Genomic DNA, 23,811 nt, shown 5'->3' with positions numbered 1-23,811 from the left:
CCCCACTTGGCTTTAAGGCTTGTTCAATGTTGGTGGTTATTAGAGCTGCAACATTCTGATCCATGAGAGCTCGCCAAGGTTCTGAAGACTGTTAGATCAGGTCTTTGGCTGTTTCTTTAACATGGTGGTTCTCAACCTTCTTAATGCCATGAATCCTTAATACAGTTCTGCTTATTGTGGTGACCCCAAACCATAAAAATTTTTTCGTTGTTACCTCATTATTGTAATTTTGCAGCTGTTATGAATCATGATGCAAATACCTGATATGCAGGATGTATTTTCATTCACTGGACTAAATTTGGCACAAATACCCAATGCACCCACATTTTAATATTGGTGGGGTTGAGGGGGGTTGATTTTGTCATTTTGGAGTTGTAGCTGCTGGGATTTGGACTGGACCAAACTTGCCCCAAATACTCAATATGCCCAAATGTGAACACTGGTGGAGTTTGGGGAAAATAGATCTTGACATTTAGGAATTGTAGTTGCTGATAGTTCACCTACAATCAGAGAGCCACTTGAACTCACCAATGATAGAATTGCGCCAAACTTCCCACACAGAACTCCCATGATCAATAGAAAACACTGGAGGGATTTGGTAGGAATTGACAGTGATTTAGAGGAGAAGTATTTCACCTACCTCCAGAGAGCAGTGTGAACCCAAACGACTATGGATCTGGATCGCATTTGGCACAAATACCTGATATTCCCAAATTTGAATACTGGTGGAGTTGGGGGTGGAATGATTTTGTCATTTGTCAGAGAGGTCTTTGGGGACTTCTCTGACACCTACTCATGACCTCCCCCCCCCCCCGGCCAGGTGTCCCAACCGCCAGGTTGAGAAACGCTGCATTAACATGAAGTTACTAGTGCTGTCTTATGCATAGGTTAATGTAAGTTGGTTGTGTGCTTGTTCTGGCATGTCCTGTAAAACCATATAGAAAGAGAAACATTAAACAACAAAAATACTGGATGAACACTTGTCCTCTTTCAAAATCATCATTTGGACATGTCCAGTTAATAATCTATATGATACTCATCCAATGAAATTGGGCAACTGTGGCCCTTCATATGGTTTGGATGGTACACCCCATCTTCTGTAGTCAAAATAGCCTGCTATGAGGAATGATCCAACCAACAGTCCAGAAACTGTTGCTCTCTGCTGCTATAGTCATAAAATGTTGCATAGAGAGAGTAACCACTTTGAATGAAGGGGAAGAGGGCAACCAATTTCTGCAGTTGTTCTTCCACAGTATAGCTTGTGACTAGACTGTTCTAAGACAAAAGATGGTGACTACGGGAAAATGTGTAAACAATCCACTGGGAAAAGCTATTCTATGTTTTTGGGGAAAACAATGGCGAGGTCTCATGCTGCTTCATAACTGAAAGAACAAGAAGGTCTTCATTAACCCTGTTCAACATGAAGCGATAGCTTTGGCAAATTACGAAGTAATGCACTCTAGGTCTCTCCTGTACAAATTTCACCAGAGGGCCCTTTTACACTCTAGGCAGAGAGGCTGCTAATGACAGGCACTCTTTTTTAAAATCCTAACATTCTAAACATTTATTATTCTAAATTGCCTTCCACACATTTTACAATAATTGTGACTAGCATTTGCCTTGTTATCTCCACAGTTACTAACAAGAATGTCGTCATTATCCTGGTCATTAGCAGAATTGATGGGGTTGTCCAGAGTTGCCGGCTGTAGGCCTGCTTTTGGTTGGGCTTATGTGCAAATTAATCCTAGCTCTCCTTGCTCTCCATAAAGGCATATTGTTCCACTCCATCAGCTGGACACATACTGAGAAAGTCATGCAAGAAAGAAGAAGCTACTAAAGAGAAGGAGGCTGTAGAGAAGAGTGTTTTCTTTAAAAAAAAAACATTAAAGTCTCTACATGAAACAAAAGATATCACAGTCTAGAAAGGGGTTGAAAGAAAATACTTTGAATAATCATTGCAGCAATCTATGGTTTTGCTGAAACAATCAAAAGGGCCGTTAACCAAGGATTAGTATTAACTAAAGTCACTAACCTTTGCCCACACTGATGTGCCTAACTCATTTAGATCTTTGGTTCAGCTGATAGGTTGTGTCCCCAAAGTAGTTCAACTTCAGGACATTATCACACATAAATCAGAAATTAAGCATCCCATGTTTTAAGTCTGCACAATGGGGAGTGGATGAAAGCTGCATAGCCAATAACATTATCACACCCCATTTTACAAATCTTTGTTTATAATATAATGCCAGTATGACTTTCCACATAGTCAAAAGGTGACTACATTTATTCCTTGCCACTGTTCAAGGGGAGGAGGATGTCAAAATAACAAAAAATATTCCTCTCCTTGTCATATTTCTGTTCTCAGCTGTAATTCAACTGGGATGTCTCTTCCTTTCTGTCTAGTGAACTGCAATGGGAATAGAAAGTAATCCCTACTGCAATCATTTTCCCTCCCTCTGCCTCCCCTCTACAGGCATTTAATGGGTGTAGCAAGGCCCCCAGAGCTTCACGCCTTCCAGAGAGAGGTTTTAGACATGATGCAAGGGGCTAATGAAACAAAACAAAGCAAGACAGACACATGTGCAACCTTGAGTTTTATTCATGTATGCTATTAACAGTATAATAACCTTCATCTTTAATGTGTGAGTGAGAATGTATCATATAATGTGTGAAACCATCCCAGAAGGCTTTTTTTCTTGTTTTAAAAATAAATGAATTGTCAATGATGGCATAGGAAATTACAGGTGGATTTTATTTCCAGCAAAAGGAATAACTCCAGCAGAGAGTCTTGGTAGCCTTTTAAATCTCTCATCCTACTGAATCCTGGGATTTGCAGTGTGGTGAGGCATTAAAAATCTCTGCTAGATTGTAGTTCAGGGGAATCCCATAAAGCTCTCTTGCAGGGAATTTTAAGTACATCACCAAATGGCATATCCTGCGCTTCCTTAGCATTGGGCCATGACGGCTAAAGTAGAACCAAACTGTTACTGTGTGATACATTCAAAGAAAAGACTTTCTCAGCTACCATTGTATTGCCATCCATCAGTCAAACTATGTTCCCAGGCAAGGAGGAGAAGAACACTTTTTATCATGCCCATAGAAATTATTTTTTTTCCCCATCCCAGATCTTTTTTTTTATTGAAGCCTGAAGAAAAGTTCAGATAAACTCCAAGCTTGTTCATTATGTTATTATTTTGCATCCTTTCACACTAGACAATACAGTTGGCCCTCCACATCTGCACTTTTGACATTTGCAGATGTGATTATTCATGTGTTTGATTGCAAATTTTTAGGAATCTCAAGGTCCTCCAGTGTGGTTCTATGGTAAACTTGTTCCAGTCATGATGGAAGATCTTGTAATTTGTAGAAAAACACCTTTCTAGATCATAGAATCATAGAATCATAGAGTTGGAAGAGATCTCATGGGCTATCCAGTCTAACCCCTTGCTAAGAAGCAGGAAAGCCACATTCAGAGCATCCCCGACAGATGGCCATCCAGCCTCTATTTAAAAGCCCCCAGAGTCCTTCAATGAGATTCTATGGTCAGCTTCCCTAGAGAGGTGTCTTCTCATGTAAAATGATAGCAATTTCTTTTCACTTTCACAGGGGCCCTTTGCCCCTAACCCCAGTTAATGTGGACGATTGACTATATAGTACTTTAACTGCCATGGATCTTTGGAATTGAATCTTAGGACTCACAGTTTGGTGAGGCACTAAAACTCTCTGCTTGAGAATATTATTGTTCCATAAGAAAGAACCATAACAATTACAGTAGAATCATAGTAATATGATGTTGATGTTGTTGTTGTTGATGATGATGATGATGATGATGATGATGATGATGATGATGATGATGATAAATTATTTTTATACCCCACTCCCATCTATCCCAAGGGGACTCGGGGTGGCTCACATGGGGAACAAGCCCAATGTCACATATAATAAACAGTCATACATTAAAACCAATATAAACAATATAAACAATAAAACCATGTAACAGCAAAAAACAGGATAAAACAGCATATCAGAACAATGAGTCTGAGCATAGTGCAATATATATAGAGGCAAAAATTATACAGGCTCAAAGTAAGGCTCAGGATAAAATATAGGGCGATCGGCTCTTCCGGATTTACAACTATATTATGAGGCAAGTGCACTAGGTTGGGTCAAAGATTGGGCAACTTTAAAAGACACATCGATGCTAAATACTGGTGAAGCCATTAACATGCCTACATGTGGTATGATAAGAAGAAATTGGAAAAAAAATTCGGAAATCATTTTATTAGAGCAGCCCTTATTAAAGTATGGGATAAATACAAACGAAATTTCTATACAAGAACACCAAGATGGATATCACCCCTGGAGGCATGCCACAGAAGAGAAACTCCAAGAAGGAATTGGCTAATTTATAACGATATTATTAGCAAAAGAGAGGGGAAGTGGACACTTAAATCACAGGAAGAAATGAAGAAAATAGACCAAGAGATTTCGTGGTTCCAATACTTTCAAATAAAGGAGTACTTCAACCAGGATAACAGAATTGGCTTTGAGGAAAACGAAACAACATGGGATAGAATAATGAAATCAGATAAGAAAATAATATCGAAATTATACAATAAACTTTTGGAATGGTCAACGTCAACGGAAGGAGTAAAAGACTGTATGAGCTTGTGGGCAAAGGATGTAGGCCACACGATAACGTTAGAAGACTGGGAAAAAATGTGGAAAATTAAAAATAAATGGACATATGCACAGGATTTAAAGGAAAATTGGATCAAGATGATGTATAGGTGGTACATTACACCCCCAAAATTGGCGAAAATGTACTCAAAACTGAGCGACAAATGTTGGAAATGCGAAGAAAAAACGGGGACATTTATACACATGTGGTGGAACAGCAGAATGGCTAAGAAATATTGGTCAGAGATTCATGAAGAGATACAGAAAATCTTAAAGGTAAAAATTCGATTGAAGCCAGAATACTACTTGCTGGGTATAATCGATGATAAAATGGCAGAAAACAAAGAGAAACTCTTTCACTTCTTATCAACGGCGGCCAGGATCAATTACGCCAAGGTGTGGAGATCAAAGGAGAAACCAACAATAGATCAATGGATTTTGAAGATAATGGATATTATGAACATGGATGTACTGACTCAAACACTAAAACACTTCCAAGGAATGAAATGCAAAAAAAACAGACTGGTCATCATTAAAGAAATATATGTTGCAGAGGAAAATGAAAATGATAATAACGATCTAGAAGAGAAAGTAAGAATGAAATAAAGCAAGGTCTAGACAAGAGTAGGGGAAGCCACAGTGAATATTAAAGATGCGAAAAGTATAGACCGCAAAGGAGGAGATTGGAAGTTGACGAAACCCCTCACCCCCCCCCCGGTTCCCCGTACCCCATTATCCCTGGAAACAGACACATAGTACAGAGTAGATAGACCCATAGAGTAGTTCTATCCTTTCCTACTTTCCTATCCCTATGATTGTTCCCCCACTTTTTAATGTATTTTTTTTTTGAAAAGAGGTTTCACAATAAAAATTTACTTAAAAAAAAATATAGGGCGATCGGGAAGACAGTAATCTCATTTAAAAATAAAATCAACAAAAGAGGAACATCAAGGCTGCGACAACTACTTCTCTAACTGGGGCTATTCAGTCAAAAGCATTTCGAAATAGCCATGTTTTGAGGTCCTTACAAAAATGGACAGAGAGAGTGCCAGCCTGATATCTTTAGGGAAGGAGTTCCAGAGCCGGGAGGCCACGCTGAGAAGGCCCTCTCTCTTGTTCCCACCAACCGCCCCTGAGACGGAGGCGGGAGTGAGAGGAGGGCCTCCCCAGATGATCTCAAGGCCCGTGTGGGTCACGGAGATAAGCAGGTCCTGAACCATTTAGGGCTTTATAGATAATAACCTGCACCTTGAATTGAAGTTATTGGAAGCCAGTGGAGCTGTTTATAAAGGAGGGTTGACTGCTCCCTATAGCCAGCTCCTGTTATAATCCTGGCCGCCAATCTTTGTACCAACTGTAGTTTTTGAACCGTCTTCAAAGGCAGCCCATGTAGAGTGCATTGCAGTAGTCCAGTCTAGAGGTAACTAAGGCATGGACCATTGTGACCAAGTCAGACTTCACAGCTGGCGCACAAGTTTTAATTGTGCAAAGGCACTCCTGGCCAACGCCAACACCTGAGCATCAAACGTCAGCGCTGAGTCCAGGAGGACCCCCAGACTGCGGACCTGCGCCCTCAGGGGGAGTGCGACCCCGTCGAGTACAAGTTGCCACCCTATACCCCGATTGGCCTTTTGACTGACCTGGAGGGCCTCTGTCTTGTCAGGATTAAGTTTCAGCTTGTTAGCCCTCATCCAGTCCATCACAGCAGCCAGACACTGGTCCAGGATCCAAGGGGCTTCCTTGGAATTCGGTGAAAAGGAGTAATAGAGTTGAGTGTCATCTGCATAAAGATGGCACCGAACTCCAAAACTCTGGATGACCTCGCCCAACGGTTTCATGTAGATGTTAAATAGCATGGGAGATAGAATAGAGCCTTGCGGGATCCCACAGGTCAATGGCCAGGGGTCCGAGCAGGAATTGTTAAAGTGGGAATGATTGTATATAGAGTTGTTTAAATGTAATTGAGTCATGGTTGTGCAATGTGTGCTGAAGATTGCATCATACACTGTGTGCTGCTTGCTATACCAGTGTGTAAAGGGTTAAGCTTGGATTGCATCAGACAGCAGAGGCTGAGATAAATAGCCCTCTACTTCCTATCTTTTTTCTCTCTGTTCCTTCCCGTGTGTGCCTGCATGAGAGCTGCGTATCGTCTTGTGAGATTTCCGTTCGTAAGTAAACTTTTGATAGATAACTGAAGACTGCAGCGTCGTTATTTACCCAGAGCTTCCTCGTCAGTGACTTCTGCTGCGTGTGTGTCTAGGAAACTGCTCTGATTGGAATCTCCCAGCTTCACCAACTGAGAACTACCCTCCAGGAAGGAGAGGAGCCATTGCAAGGCAACGTCCCCAATACCCATTCTGGAGAGTTGTCACAGAAGGATACCATGGTCGATGGTATCGAAAGCCACTGAGATGTCCAAGAGAACCAGCAGGGTCACACTCCCCGTCAAGTTCTCTGCGGAGGTCATCCACCAAGGCGAGCAAAGCTGTCTCTGTTCCATGACCAGGCCTGAAACCAGACTGCGATGGATCTAGATAGTCGGTCTCTACCAGGAATCCCTGGAGCTGCGAGGCGACCACCCGTCCAGAACCTTGCCCAAAAAGGGGAGGTTGGAAATTGGTCAGTAGTTGTTTAATACTGACAGATCGAGGGACGCCTTTTTCAGGATCGGTTTAACAAATGCCTGTTTTAAGGCAGATGGAAAATGCCTCTGATCCAATGAGACATTTATAATTCCCATATACCAATTTACCAGCCCCGCACTGGCAAGTTTTAAAAGCCAAGAAGGGCAAGGGTCGGAAGCGCACGTGGTCACCCTCACAGCCCCAAGGATCCCCTCAATGTCATCAGGCTGAACAGTCTGAAACGAATTCATTAAAACTAGATAAGCAGATACCTCATTTACCTCCTGTGGTACTGCTTCAAAGCTGGTGTCTAAGTTGGAGCGTACCTGAGACTTTATCTGCAAAGTGATGGGCGAACTTGCCACATCGAGTTGTCAGGTGGTCAGGGAAAGCCTCCCCACCACCAGGGTGGAGAAGCTTCCCCATGACCCGAAACAACTCAGCTGGTCTGTTAATTGCAGACGCAATGCGGGCAGTCGAGAAACCCTTTCTGGCTGCCCGCAATGCCACGAAATAGGCCTTAAGGCAGGCTCTAGCTTGTGTTCGGTCAGAAACACTTTGAGATTGACGCCAGATGCACTCCAGCCTCCGTCTCATTTGCTTCATCAAAGCCAGCTCCTCAGATTGAATAGCTCCTCCTATGATTGAATAGTGTGAATAGTATTGCTATTCTTGTCAATGAGCAAAGTGGACCCGCATTTTATGTAAAACTGAATTTACCTTTCAAAGTGACAGCCACTGGAAATCAAGGGGGAAAATCTACCACTGTCTGAGAATTGAATTTCTTTCATAGGAGAAAACAGATGTCTTTCAACCATTAGGAGAAAAACCATTTCCAGTTGGGTTTCTGATTATTGTATCATCAGACACACTATAACCAATGAATCTTCACCTTTGCTAATATAATAACTTGAATCTTTTCTTTTACTTCTCTTTCTTCTTTGCAAGACATATGCACTTTGATTAGTGCTGAACTAATTTAAGTAACTGCTGAATTTTATGTTATTTTTCAAAGAGAAAACAGCTCTTCAACCCAGGCATGCCTTCCTGAAGCCTGTGATTTTTCTGCACTAGCCAGGCATGATCTAAATAAATTAAATCTGGAAGGAGGAGGGGGATATCATTCCAATTTACAGGCAATTGCAAACTGCAGAAAAGTGTTCTGCATCATGTCCAGCAATGCTTCCCCGCCCCCCTTGTGTACTGGTGAAGCCATTAACTTGCTTATTATCATATATATTTTATGTTTTCCTAATAACAGTAGGAATACATCAGCATTTTCACTTTCAGTATTGTTTTTTATAATAATTTAACATATTTGGGAGTGAAATAGCCATTTAAATGTGGGAGAAATTTAAACTGACAAATCCATTTATCCAGGCCTAAGGCTTTGATTGTTTAACTTTTGAAATACCTGAGTTTTTTTCGGATCCCTTTACATTCAATTGCAGTACAGTAAGTGAATGCTCAGTTAAGGTTACTAAGTCATCTTTTCATGATGCCTCCATTTAAAAAAAAAAAATTCAAACATGGTTGTTGTATGTCTTTCGGGCTGTGTGGCCATGTTCCAGAAGTATTCTCTCCTGACGTTTCGCCCACATCTATGGCAGGCATCCTCAGAGGCTGTGAGGCATATACATATTTAATATTTAATAATTCAAGTATATAAATATTTATTAAATAGCTATAAATGTTCATATGCATATGGATTTTTTAAAAAAAGAGTAGAATGTATATTATCAAAGGTATGTGTGAAATAACGTGACCTTTCAATAAACCCATCTAGCAATCTCTAATGCCATAATGATAAAAGGCATGTAGACATATGATCATCAGTTATGTCACAAAACTGAAAGTTGAACCTGGCAGCCTTCTGTTTGCAGCATTAACATATTTTTGTGATTTGTTTTAAATGAGATTAGAAAAGAACATATAAGTTGAAGTGAAAATAATAGTCATCAACCTACAATATTAAAATTCATACATTAAAGAAGAAAACATCATTATGTGATTGTTTCATGAAGCAGAGATGAGAGGCAAATTGATTATGTTGACAATATACTGATTGTCAACATAATCAAATATCCAATGGATCTACTTTTATCACATTGTTCTAGAAACTTAAATGTTGAACTGCAGGTTTCAGCTACATTTGAAGAATTGTCAAAGAGTTTTTAAAGTAGGTCCTCATCTTTAATGCAAATTGTTGTTTTTGTGGTTACTATATGCCTTTAAGTCAACTTCATGTTAACATATATTCATAGGAGACATCTCACTGTCTTCCTCTCAATCAGTAGTGATGGAAATAATACTTTTTTAATGGTTGAATAATATGGTTTTCAAATGTTGAGAAACTCCAGTTGTTGTTGTTGTTGTTGTTGTTGTTGTTGTTATTTACTTTTATCCTGCTTTTCTCCCATGAATGGGACTCAAAGCTGTGAATACACACACACATACACTACATAATAAAGAAAACCATCATCCCACAACCCAACATATAAGCAATAAATTGACACATTGCATAAAACACAAATTACATAAATATAAGTAAGCATAAAAATAATCATATACATATATCATTATCAGGGAGGCTCCGGTGGCTCAGTGTGTTAAAGCACTGAGATGCTGAACTTGCAGATCGAAAGGTCCCAGGTTCAAATCCGGGGAGCGGAGTGAGCGCCTGCTGTTAGCTCCAGCTTCTGCCAACCTAGCAGTTCGAAAACATGCAAATGTGAGTAGATCAATAGGTACCGCTCCGGCAGGAAGGTAACGGCGTTCCATGCAGTCATGCCGGCCACATGACTTTGGAGGTGTCTACGGACAATGCCGGCTCTTCGGATTAGAATGGAGATGAGCACCAACCCCCAGAGTCGGACATGACTGGACTTAACGTCAGGGGAAACCTTTACCTTTTACCTATATCATTATCATTAAAAACTACACCCCAGTGTGGAGTTTTTGTTGAGAAATCCCAATGAGAAGAATCACTGATGCAAATTCTTGCCATTTGGGACTTAATTCTCTGCAAAAATTGCACATGGGTGTTTTTTGCCAAAAAAAAAAACCCAAACAAAACCAGCAGTTTATTGCAAGAAACTGCATCACTTTGTAGAACTGTTTTTTTTCTGTACAGCAAATACTATTTCATGTATAAAAGCTGCTGCTTTATAGGGAAAACAATCACATGTGAATTTTGCATGTAGAGATCTGCCAATAAGCTTTAAAAGCTTGCATGGCTTTTGAAGACTTTTTCTCTGAGCAGAAGAAAATTGATAAAATTATCAGTTGTTGCTTCCTTCAAGAAGAGAACTAATGAAGAACTCCATTTTGCACTTTATCCATCAGCCCTGTCCTTGCAACCAATTGCACCATCCTGCCCACCTGAGCCCACTAAATGTTTACTATATCAGGCTACTGGTTGTTTGCTCGATGGCTGTTTTATACAGTGTTATGATGTTGTTCACTTTATATTGTTATATAATGTTGTTCTACAAACTTTATTGTGCTATTTTAAACTATGTTGATTGGGCTTGTCCCCATGTAAGCTGCCCGAGTCCCTTCGGGGAGATGGAAGCGGGATACATTAGGTGGAGTGAGTGTGAGCCTGGCTAAGATCTCTTAATGGATTTACATAACCAAATATTATCCCAAACTTTTAATCAAACACTCAAATCATGTTAAATTGTCAGTGCAGATACAGCATGCTAATGAATAGGTTGGGTATAGTTGTCATTATGAATATAAAATCCAATAAAAACATTAATAAAAAGGTGTAGTTGTCATTATAGAATTTGTTGGCTGGCTATGGGAGAAAGTTTTGTTTTGGTATAGGTGCTATAGGTTATATTTCCGAGGAAGGAACTAGCAAAAGCACCTGAGTATTCCTTGCCTAAGAAACCCTTATGACATTAATGGAGTCACCATATGTCACAGGCAACCTGAAGGCACATACACAGAGACATGCATATCATAATTCATACATTCATTCATATGCAGGATTGTAAGCAAAGCAGACAGATTTTTCCATCCTCAAATAAAAGTGATGTCTTTCTGTTGCTGCTTTGGTTTCTTTTTCCAGTGGAACAATATGTCAGATGTGTTCATGCATGCATGTGTGCGGTGAATGATTCATTTGGAAATAAATTCTGTCTATAGCCTCAATAGATCTGAATGGGCTTGGCATGTTAATTATTAATCACTTTATGAAAACTGCCACACGCTCTATCTGTGAAGCTGTTAACAACCCCATCTTCTCCCCACAGACATGCTGCTGCCGTTGCTGCTGTCAGATTGCTCTCAGCCGCAAAGAAGACCCCAGTGTGAGCGCAAGGCCCAGAGACTATTTTCCAGATGAGTGGCTTTTAATGGGCTCTCCAGATTCGCTCTGTGCATCCTGTGAGTGACTAGATAGGAGGCGAAGAGGAAGAAAAGAAGACAATGGAGTTGCTTCCTGCTCTATGAAGAATTATGAGGTAGACCCAAGAGGAGCTCTTGCCATTAAAACTGTTATAAAAGTTCTTGCCTTTTTTCAGTCTAGCTTCCGATCCAAAGGCGTATATTAATTGCATACTAGTAAAAGAAGAATGACCATGGTTGCCTCCTGTGTTAAACACAGAGAACTGTATTCTTTGGAAAATGGTGGCTTATGATCATTCTGTGTCCATAAAATTCCTTCTGTTCTGCCCCATATTTTAGAATTATAACTTTCATTTTCCACAGATTCCCAGAAGACTATGGGCTTGTATATAGGTAACTTTTAGCCCTTTCAAATAGTAGAAAGGAAGTCTGAGCCCTACAAATGTTTTCAATTTTAACTCCAAAATCCCAAGGCAGGGGACTAGGGGAATTTAAGTCCCTGAAATTTAGAGAGCCAAAAGTTATCTATCCAACTTTGCAATTCAGAAGAGGAAGTTTTTCAGTGCAATTGTGGTTAAGAGGAAGAAGTTTCCAAATTCTTGATGGAGGTGCAGATGAGATGTAGAAAGCAAAAGGCAGCTTTCAGAATATCATAACTCTGAACATGTCTTTGGCTGATAGGAATAAAGTGTGCTGCCCATTTATTAGACACCACCACAAGTATAAGGACATCATCACAATGAGGTCCTCAAGCCGGGGAACAGCAGGGAGATCTGTGGAGCAGTAAGGCAAGTCCAGAAGGCAGTGAGGGTAACCATTGCCCCATGCCACACATCACTCCCTTCCCCATCACATGTGGGAAATCATCACTGCCAGACTTCTGCCTGACTTTCACCAGGTAGTCACCCATGTTCTCAGGTTTCCATCATAAGATACTTCAAGGACAGAGCTCCACCGGAAGTAGCCCTGCATCATGTGATGGGCTCTGTCGGGCGCCTACCTGGTCCATCATAGAACTGAGGCTAAGCCTCATGTGATGTGGTCCTGAGCCACCTATCTTCTGCTTTGGAGGTTGAAATGAATCTCTAAATGGCAAAGATATAAGGCCCACCTTCAACCCAGTTGCTATTCAAAACTCACTAGTTTTCTTGTAGTTTTAAAGGAAATAGAACTTCAAGTTGCTGATCTCGGAACTAAATTAGACACTTCTCTTCAGAGTTTGGAAAAGTTAAAGTTGGATGACAGCACCCAGAATCCTGCAGTGAGCATGCTAACCAGCAGATTCTGGGAGTTGTCATCATTTAAAATTAAACTTTGCCAAACTCTTTTTTCTTCCATTGATGGTATGTAATATTTTTCTAATGATCTTCTTGAAGGAAGCAACCTTGCAGTTTGTCTCTCATGTTGAGAATATCTTTGAAAATTGCAGTTTTCAAAAACTATTTACCATTTGTGACTTATTCAATACAAAATTTGCTTGCTGTGTTTTTTACATAGTTTTCTGAACAAACCTACTCTCTGCAAATTTTGTATAAAATAAGTCTTGAACTATGCAGATTTTTTGTCAGTTCATAGATCTCCTAACTAACATTTCTTGACAAACCAGAACATTGATACCCCTCCTTCTACTTTCTCCCAGAAGTGTGTCTCAAGGTAGCTTGTAGTTTAAAATAGTAATACAGTTAAAAACATACAAAAGCTGAACACTACAATAGAATTAAACCAGTCACATTATCGAAGTATTTGAAATATCTAGTTAAGAGGATAAAATGCAGTTCTAAAGATTAAAAACTATTAAAAAAACTGTTATCTGCCCTGAGTCCCCTGGGAAGATAGGGTGGAATATAAATAAAGTGTTGTTGTTGTTGTTGTTGTTGTTGTTGTTGTTGTTGTTGTTGTTGTTGTTGTTATAAAACAGTGCAGTTAAAACAGTATAATTAAAACAATTGCAGCCCCCCTAGCCAATATGTGTCAAATGAAAAGCTGAATTTGGCTCCCCATATAATTCTATATGGCCCACAAAGTTTTCAATGCCAGGACAACATAGTTACATTTAAATAGTCTTACACTTACGAATGGCCCTTTGAAGGCAACCATAAGGCTGATGGGGCCCTCAGTGAAATTAGTTAAACATCTCTACCCAAGCCCATTTTGTAAACATATATATGTTTCACAGTAAAATTTAGCCTGATAGTGGAAGGACAATAAGGAGGGATCCATTCTGGCCTCTTTGGAAAGGGAGTTCAGGAACCCAAGTACAGCCGCTGAAAAAGCCTACTCTTGCAACTCCAAGAGATGAAAGAAAAAAACTTTTCTCTTGCTGTGCTTGTGATGGATGTGAGACTGAAAAAGGGCCTCTCCTGGGGACCTCACATATAGGGAGATAGTCTGTCAGATAGCGTGGACCGGATCCATTTAGAGCTTTATATGTTAAAACTAGCTGCAAAATAAACTGGGAGTCAACTGAGCTGTTTTAACAAGGTAATAGTGCAGGGTTCTTTCCATTTTTGAATATTTTTCATTATTCTTCCAATCTGTAGTCATTGGTGGTATCCCCTTTTTGTGGAAAGTGATTTGAAAATGACTTTCCAGTTATAGGAAATAGGGTCAATATATTAGTGGGAGACGTGCAACATCTAGTGCTCTGCTACCTACAAGAGAAATACATAAGTGGATATGGAAATGCAATAGAAGTGAATTCACAAAAAGATGCTAGCAGAATAAATAGCTGGGGAAAAGACAACTACAGCATACTTTGCATACAAATTAGAAATATGGCACCAGTCAACTACCTCTCCTGAGTGTAGTACTGAAGAAAAAAACTTCCATTCATCCACCCCCTAGCAATAAATGACAAGCTTAATGTTTGCTACAATTCAGCCATAGCACCTTTTTCAGTCATTATGAAGTAAACATAAACAGTATGTGTCCCCAGTTGGACCGGAGTGTCTTTCACTAATTTTGAAGTACCTTCAGAAATGTTCCTCCACGTCAAGAATGAGGAGAAATTGTTCCTCAATGAGTGTTTTTCTGACAAACTTGAGTCCCTGGTCTTCTTTTCCTGGAAATGAAGCACAACAACCACCAGTTATGGCCTTGATATCTTTGCGAATGGGACTCTTGAAACAAAGATACCATGAGCATTTAGTTGATCTATCTTTTCTCCTCTGCATCAGACTCTTGTTATAACTCATTTGTTTTCAAACATCTAAAACACTTAGTCAAGTGTGATCTATTTAATAGCCAGAAAAAAAATTAAATTCCTTCACAAATATAGTGGTTTTCTAATAGCAGGGTGACAAAGCAAAACAGTGCTTCCTGATGTGTCAGGGATATATTCTATCTCTCTTCCCACCTAAACTCCCTTATGTATTTTATAACTGGGAAGGAAACATATACCACTTCATGAGATGGGTGGGCTAGATAAGTAATAGGCACCTGAATATAGTTTCCTAAATAAGAAAAGGAAACACAGCCGGCTCCTTAAGCAGCAGCAGCAGCAATGAGTGGGCATCATTCTAATAATTTATTTTTAATGCCACATTGTCTTTAACTGTGCAGCTCCCCTCCAGGGTGTTTGCCTTGAGATTGCAAGATAATTACATCTCAGAAACCAGGCTAATTACAGTTAACAGCCTGAACACTGAAGGTGCCCATTTCCCCCTCCCGTCTCTCTCTCTCTCTCTCTCTTTTTTTCCAACAAAATTCTTCATGATTGCTTGTTAAAATGTGCCGCATCAATTAGGAAACCAATTCGGCAGAAGTGATGAGGTGCAATCTTTCCTCTTGAATTTACATTCTGATGGGCACAGGGTGGAGACACTGAACCTCCTGCTGGGATTGAAATGCAGAACCAAATAAGGAAAAGAGACTTATTTAGGCAAATAGGGGGAAAAGAGCCAGAAGTGATGCCTCAGGGCTTTTGCTTTGTGGTCAACTCATGAACTGTAGCAGCTTTGGTGTTTCATTCATTACTGATCTCTCTTCAGTGGAATGCATTTTAGATGCTACTTGCTGCGTGCTGATACTTTCTTACTGTTCCCTTGGTTTAGACAAGCATGGGGTGCTGTTGAATTTTAGCACTGTATCCAAACAGATCTAAGGTAGTAGATCTGTTGCAGAATTACACCTAAAGTGACATTTAGAATGAATTTGAAACATTTACTTTATGTGGATTCCCTTGAGAGTCATAAAAGCCATTTTCATGTTATTATTAACATTCTCCAAGGCGTACTACATGTTTGAGATTGTACCAACAAAGTGTAAGACTACAGACCATTCAGTTGATGAAAAAAAAAAACCCCTGAAAATGTAAAGTGAGAATAACATTTTTTTCCTTGGGAGGGAGAATGTCTGAACATTAATTTTGTGCACCACAATAGTGATAGGCCAGTCTCTGGGTTCAGAATCTCCCATCTTAATTTGATTTCTTCATTAAAAAGATTGGTGCAGATCCTTATAAAAATATAAGGTAAAGGTAAAGGATTTCACATGCCATTAAGTCTAGTCATGTCTGACTCGGGTTTGGTGCTCACAGGGCCGGCCGGAGATATTTTTTGATGTAAAGCGGGGGTGCTGAAAAGCGCCCCCGCCACCGGCGCCCTGGCCCCGCCCAGCGTGCCCTGGCCCCGCCTCCCACGCTGCGTGGGAGGCGGGGCCAGGGCGAATAGTGAGGGGGCGGGGCCAGAGTTGGCCCCGCCCCCCGTGCCCTGGCCCCGCCTCCCACGCAGCGTGGGAGGCGGGGCCAGGGCACGCTGGGCGGGGGGGCGGGGCCAGAGTTGGCCCCGCCTCCCACGCTACCCCCGCTCGCCCGTCTGGCCTTTTGTAGCAGGCCAGACTCAGCGGAGGTTTCTCCAGGCCGCGATTGCGGCCTGGAGGAACCTCCGCTGAGTCTGGCCTGCTACAAAAGGCCAGACGGGCGAGCGGGGGTAACGTGGGAGGCGGGGCCAGCTCTGACGCCGCTCCCCCCCCCCCCGCCCAGCGTGCCTTGGCCCTGCCTCCCACGCAACGTGGGAGGCGGGGCCAGGGCACGCTGGGCGGGGGGGCGGCGTCAGAGCTGGCCCCGCCTCCCACGTTACCCCCGCTCGCCCGTCTGGCCTTGTGTAGCAGGCCAGACTCAGCGGAGGTTTCTCCAGGCCGCGATTGCGGCCTGGAGGAACCTCCGCTGAGTCTGGCCTGCTACACAAGGCCAGACGGGCGAGCGGGGGTAACGTGGGAGGCGGGGCCAGCTCTGACGCCGCTCCCCCCCCCCGCCCAGCGTGCCTTGGCCCTGCCTCCCACGCAACGTGGGAGGCGGGGCCAGGGCACGCTGGGCGGGGGGGCGGCGTCAGAGCTGGCCCCGCCTCCCACGTTACCCCCGCTCGCCCGTCTGGCCTTGTGTAGCAGGCCAGACTCAGCGGAGGTTCCTCCAGGCCGCAATCGCGGCCTGGAGAAACCTCCGCTGAGTCTGGCCTGCTACAAAAGGCCAGACGGGCGAGCGGGAGTAGCGTGGGAGGCGGGGCCAGCTCTGACGCCGCTCCCCCCCCCCCCTGCCCAGCGTGCCTTGGCCCCGCCTCCCACGCTGCGTGGGAGGCAGGGCCAAGGCACGCTGGGCGGGGGGGGGGGAGCGGCGTCAGAGCTGGCCCCGCCTCCCACGCTACTCCCGCTCGCCCGTCTGGCCTTTTCTAGCAGGCCAGACGGGCCAGGGCGCACTGGGCGGGAGGCGGGGCACCGTCAGGGCGGTGCCCCGCCTCCCGCCCAGCCTGACGGCGCCCCCCCGGGCCTGCGCCCGAGGCGGCGGCGTCAGCTGCCGCATGAGTGGGGCCGGCCCTGGGTGCTCATCTCCATTTCTAAGCCGAAGAGCCAACGTTGTTTGTAGACACCACCCAGGTCATGTGGCTGGCATGATTCCATGGAGTGCTGTCACCTTCCCACTAAAGTGGTACCTATTGATCTACTCACATTTACATGTTTTCAAACTGCTAGGTTGGCAGAAGCTGGGACTAACAGTGAGAGCTCATCCCGCTCCCCAAACTCAAACCACTAACCTTTCAGCCAGCAAGTTCAGCAGTTCAGTGGTTGACCCACTGCACCACAGAGAGCTCCAAAATATGAAAAGGACAAAATTCTCACACATTGCACAAGACAAATGTAGCAAGTCCCACTATTCCCAACATATTGAAGGCAATATTGAATTTTGCTGAGTGTGGACAAGTCAGCTTCTACTTCTGGTAATGCTATGAATTGGACACTCTAAGATTCCTTGCTCAGGTTTTGCAAAATCAGGTTTCTTTAACTCAGTGGGCCTCCAGGTGTTTTGGACTTCAGCTCCCACAGTTCCTAACAGCTGGTAAACTGGCTGGGATTTCTGGGAATTGAAGTCCAAAACACCTGGAGGCCCAAAGGTTGGAAACCACTGCTAACTGAATGGCTTCCTGTAAAGCCATTTTCTTCTTTTTCTGCTGTCTTCCACTTTGCAAGCATTATCATATATTTTTAAAGATAAACCCTTTCATTTCATATGTCCAAAATAAAATACCCCCAGTTTAGTCATCTTTTACTTTGAGGGAGAATTCAGGCTTCATTTGCTTTACGACCCCTCCCTACTTTTTAATTTTGGCATTTTGTAGTATACATCGAACTCTCCTGTGGTACCATTCTTTATTTCAAATGTATTCATTTTCTTCCTGTCAGCCTTTATCACTGTCCAGTCTTCACAACTATACAGATAAATCAGAAATACTATAGCATGGATGATCTTTACTTTGGAATCTGAGGACTCAAGAGAACATAGCCTCTAAATCTACATTTTAAAATACATTAGCTATGCTAGGAATACTTGGTCCATGTCGAAGGCATCTGGAGACCAGGAATTGTTGAGTAGGTTTACCATATTTTTAGTTTCATTTCTCATGACCTGTCTAGCTTCAGTTATTAATTTGAAATTGCTAGAAGACATAATGAATTTTGCTTTGACTACATTTGCAGCAGGGGCCCTTTAAGGATGACAAGTGAAAAGTATAAAGAACAATATCAAAGCTCAATTTCTGACAGCTTTAGATCTTCTATGACAGAAAACACCTACCCCCACTGCTTCTATTTTTACTTGCTTAGTGAGGTTTGCTTATAATTCTTCCATTTTGTGAAGAATATGTTTTCCTTCGGAGAGTCTGGATCAGCGACTAATTTAATGACCCCCCCCATTATCAAGCCAATAGTTATGAATTGTTAACAAGTTCTAGTGGAAATTGTATCCTCAAAGACTGTTATGCTGAGCAAAATAGCATGGAAGAGGGAGGATTAGCAGCCCATGCCAAGTGAATTTGCCACACTATGCAGAGCATAGCTGTACTAAAACCTGAAGCCCTTTGCTGTACTGATACACGTTTAGTGTGATGCTGTTGTGTTCTAGAATGGAAACAGCATAGAGAAAATAGAAGATCAGGAACTCTATAGGATCCATAGGGGAACATATTATAGATAGTAACACTAACAACTCCTGCTTTTATAAATAATGGCAAATAGTTCCAATACCCCTTTATGAGATTTATTTGTAAATCAAATTTCTTTACAACCCATCAAAATTTCATGCACTTACTATCATAATACTCATTATCCTATTAGTTGCTTAGCCTCTAAATGATATTTCTGTGGGCCCTTCCACACAGCCATATAACCCAGAATATCAAGGCAGATAATCCACAATATCTGTTTTGAACAGGATTATCTGAGTCCATACTGCCATATAATCCAGTTCAATGTGGATTTTATACAGCTGTGTGGAAGGGGCTTTTGTTTTATTGGGGGTGAGACTCATCAGGAATAAGAATATGTGCTGCTGGCTATATTCACCCAGCTTTTCATGATTTCTCCCCAAAATGTCTCAGCAAAAGTGGACATTATTTGCAGAGTATAAGAACCAAATTCTCACTGCAGGATAAAGTAATAGTAGCTGTAAATGAGAATGCAGAGAATCACTATCGGTTCTATGCAAAGCTTGAAAGTAAAATGTGACAAATTATTGCATCACAAATAAAAACACTGTAATGTGTTGCTCATAATGAGAGCATAACAGTATTCTTTTTGCAATATAAACTATCACTGAGTGTTATACTTGCACAAAGAATAAGGCTTTCATGATACATTGTTGTCATTTGAAGAAATTTGGCCATTCTGACAATTTTTGTATGGTACTACAGTAGAGTCTCACTAATTCAAGCCTCACTTATCCAAGCCTCTGGATAATCCAAGCCATTTTTGTAGTCAATGTTTTCAATATATTGTGATATTTTGGTACTAAATTTGTAAATACAGTAATTACGACATAACATTACTGCGTATTGAACTACTTTTTCTGTCAAATTTGTTGTATAACATGAAGTTTTGGTGCTTAATTTGTAAAATCATAACCTAATTTGATGTTTAATAGGCTTTTCCTTAATCCCTCCTTATTTTCCAAGATATTCGCTTATCCAAGCTTCTGCCGGTCCGTTTAGCTTGGATAAGTGAGACTCTACTGTACCACCATATTAATGGAATATATATTCCTGGATGTATTTTTGAATCACAAAATCTCAGATAATAGTGAAACCTATTGAACTGAAACACTTCTGAGCAGTCATACACTCAGTATTAAGGAAAGAGATCATCTGTCTCTCAGTCCAATAGATGTGTTTTCAAACTTAGGAGTTCTTTCAAATACAAATTTATTTATTCGCCTTCCCTGACAACACACAGACTTTCTTTGTTTCTGTAGTCTTGCTGGGATGGAGGGTGGGAATCGCTGCAATAGATAAACTGCTGGGGATCAGAGATCCTCAGTGATTATCTACAAATCATCCAGCGAGATCTACTTCATGCTCACTCCTGCTTTGCCAAGTAATATAAAATGTTTCTTTATGAGTCTATAGAGTTTGTAGTCACAATTGTTCTAATGGAAGAGACCACAAGGAAAGTGATGAATGTGGCTAAGAAAGGAAGAATTTGACTTTTTAATGAGGTGTTTGAATCATTCCCACATACAATGTGCAGTCCAGTTCAAAACCAGGAAGGCAACAATTAATCAGATGATCTTCACAGAGTGCAAAGAAAAGCTATTTTCCTCCTAATTCTGTTTTATAAGATGTCAGTAAGTTGAGGACTTCTTGTAATCATAAGAACAGAGGCGGCACAAGGCATACGCAACGTATTCAGTTGCGGAAGGTGCCCTCCTCTAGACGGTGCCGCACTGCTCAGGGCAGAGGACACGCGGGTGAGGAAAGGCAGCTCCCAGGCCGTGTACCGCTTCCTGCGCGGGGGCCCAACGTCTGCAGCCTCGTGCTCAAAGTGACGGGTGGTGCTGGCTGTGGAGAGCAAGGCGCAGGCCCCTGGGGCAAGGCGGGAGGGTACAAGGGGGCCAGGGAGGAGAATGTTGTTGTTGCTGCCAGGCACTCTGCCACGTAAGGGCCGCCTCCTCGGCCGCAGGAGAACACTGCCAGATCCAGGCTGCCGGTCTGGTGGAACCTCCGCTTGGAGAGGCTCTTCATAGCTGGAGGGGCCGAGGAGCAGGAGAAGACGCTGTTGAGGAGGCTCTGTGCAGACATCGCAGATGAAGCTTTCCCTCCGGAGGGTCAGGGCCTCACCCATTGGAGGGACGGAGGGAGGCTGTGCCATGGTGGAAGAAGAGCCCAGCCCCCTCCCCTCCTCCCTCTTTCCCTCTGGCCTGGGCTTGCTCCCTTTGCAGCCCCGTGCAGCCCAGGTTAAGCACCTAATTTGGCCACCGCTGCTTCCTCCTCCTTCTCCCTGGCCCCTCTCATGTCACTCTTCCCTCCCGCGCTCCCAGAAGCGCAGAGTTGGAGCCAGGGCTGCGAAGGGAGCGAGCCCTGGACTTTCCACAGATATATACACGCCTCTTGCCTAGTTTCCAACAGACCTCACAATCTCTGAGGATGCTTGTTATAGATGCAGGTGAAACATCAGGAGAGAATGCTTCTTTTTGAGAAACTGCATGTTGCTTCTGGTGTGAGAAAATTGGCTGTCTGCAAGGATGTTGCCCAAGGGACGCCCAGATGTTTTGATGTTTTACCATCCTTGTGGGAGGCTTCTCTAATGTCCCCGCATGGGAAGCTGGAGCTGACAGAAGAAGCTCATCTGTGCTCTCCCTGGATTCCAACTGACCTGTCGGTCAGCAGTCCTGCGGCACAAGGGTTTAACCCATTGCGTCACTGGGGGTCTTTTAGAATGCTTCTGGAACATGGCCATACAGCCAGGAAAACTCACAGCAACTCTCTGATTGTGCTTTTCCTGCATGGCAGAGGCTTAGACTAGATGGCCCATGTGGCCTCTTTTAAAATAAAATTTTAAAAAAATCATAAAAGACAACTCTGATAAAAAACATTCAAAATAATATATATATATAAAACTGAGTATATTGAAAACTTCATAAGGTGAGGTTCAGGAAGCTCCTGTCCCTTTAACAGGTACGTAATAGAATTTAAGAGATGTGGCTTGTCTATATTAGTTTCCCTCTTCATTTATTATCAAAGGTGTAAGAAGTCTATTCTTTTTTTGCATTTGGTCTCTTGTTGCTGCTTGCCTTCAAATAGTTTCCAACTTATGGCGATCCTATTATGTGTTTTTCCTGATCCTATTATGTGTTTTTCCTGATGTTAAAAGAGTATGTGGCTGAACAGGATTCAAACTCTGTTCTCCAGAATCGTTGTCCAGGGCCTTACGTGGCACTGGTTCCTGTCAACACCTTCACTTTATTACAGAGTCAAGGATGGAGAGAACTTGGGGCCCTCCAGATGTTTCCTGGACTGTGCATCCCATCATCCATCAGCACTGTTTATTTTGGATGATGGGGGTTGCATTCCAATATACACCTCAATATACACTTTACCTGACGCTGTTGTGAACCATCGAAGCGAATAATGCACAATATCTATAATAATACAGAACATAAATTCTTCGTTTGATTCGCAATGCCAAGAACTGGTACACAACAAGGTCTCTCTTCTAGCTTTGCAAGATCTCTTGTATTCTCTGCCAAAGAATGCTGATGTCTCAGCAAAATATAACTCCCAGGATTCAATTGAGTATTGGGCCATGGCAGTTAAAGTGTTGTCTGGGTTGCTGTGAGTATGGCCCATGTCCCAAAAGCAGTCTCTCCTGATGTTTCGCCCACATTTATGGTAGGCATCTTCAGTGGTTGGAAACTAGTCAAGTGGGGTTCATATATCTGCAGAAGGTCTAGGGTGGTAGAAAGAAAGAACTCTTGTCTGTTGGAGGCAGGTATGAATGTTTCAACTGCCCACCTTGATGAGCATTGAATAGCCTTTCAGCTTCAAAGCTTGACTGCTTCCTGCCTGAAGGAATCCTTTGCTGGGATGATTTATTACTATTATTATTATTAGGCCTTCGTCCCAGGAAGGTTCCTCTGCCGTGGATCCCTACCTATCTATCTACCTTGCCACATATTCTCCACATTGTGTGTATGTGTGTGTGTGTGTGTATACACACACACACACACACACACACATATGCAGGGACCATATGTGCCTCATATATATACACACACATATATTCTATTCACCTCTACCTTCTATCTTTTACGGTATTTGTCAGTGATTGGTTTGGGCGGGGGGGGGGGGGGAGACACCAAAAAAACTGCTTGCTTACACTTTAAAATTACCTAGGGCTGGCCCTGCATAAGAATGAGCAGTAGGACCGCATACCTGTAGCATTGAGTTCTGTTTACAAGTTAGAGAGCAAAACACAGAGTCCTGGGAACAGCAATAGAAAAGGGTCTTCAAAATTATGCTGTTTGCTTCCTCCTAGTTGGTCCAGCCTTCTGAATGGATGGGAAATTCCATTTATGAAAGAAAGTGGTGTTCTTAGATACCAGTAAGGAAGATAACAAAGCAGAACAAAGAGGCAGCCAAGACACTTCTCTAACAATTCCATCCAATGTCAGGTACAAAGATTGATTTTTGCCTCTGATCAGAGTTCATAAATAGTTCTTGTCTGGTGGAAACAAAGTATTTCTATTCCCTAATCTATACCTCTAAAGCGCAACACAGATGTAAAGGTAAAGGTAAGGATTTTTCCTTGACATTAAGTCTAGTCGTGTCTGACTGGGGGTTGGTCCTCATCTCCATTTCTAAGCTGAAGAATTGACATTGTCTGTAGACGC

At 42.4% G+C, this 23,811-nt stretch overlaps 1 protein-coding gene across 2 annotated transcripts in view; it reads left to right on the top strand.

Annotated features, from left to right (window-relative positions):
* The window catches only part of ephb1 (EPH receptor B1), an 802,587-nt gene that overhangs the window by 740,108 nt on the left and 38,668 nt on the right, over positions 1-23,811 (top strand). For both annotated transcript variants that reach the window (XM_062976501.1, XM_062976500.1), the window contains exon 17: positions 11,567-11,776. The gene's annotated coding sequence lies outside the window, so the exon portion shown is untranslated. The remainder of the gene's footprint in view (positions 1-11,566; positions 11,777-23,811) is intronic.

This window comes from Anolis carolinensis, chromosome 3, assembly GCF_035594765.1.
Source record: "Anolis carolinensis isolate JA03-04 chromosome 3, rAnoCar3.1.pri, whole genome shotgun sequence".
In the NCBI taxonomy this organism is placed as follows: Eukaryota; Metazoa; Chordata; class Lepidosauria; order Squamata; family Dactyloidae; genus Anolis; species Anolis carolinensis.
The sequence above is the reverse complement of the archived record's forward strand: the minus strand, read 5'-3'. Positions and strand labels throughout refer to the sequence as shown.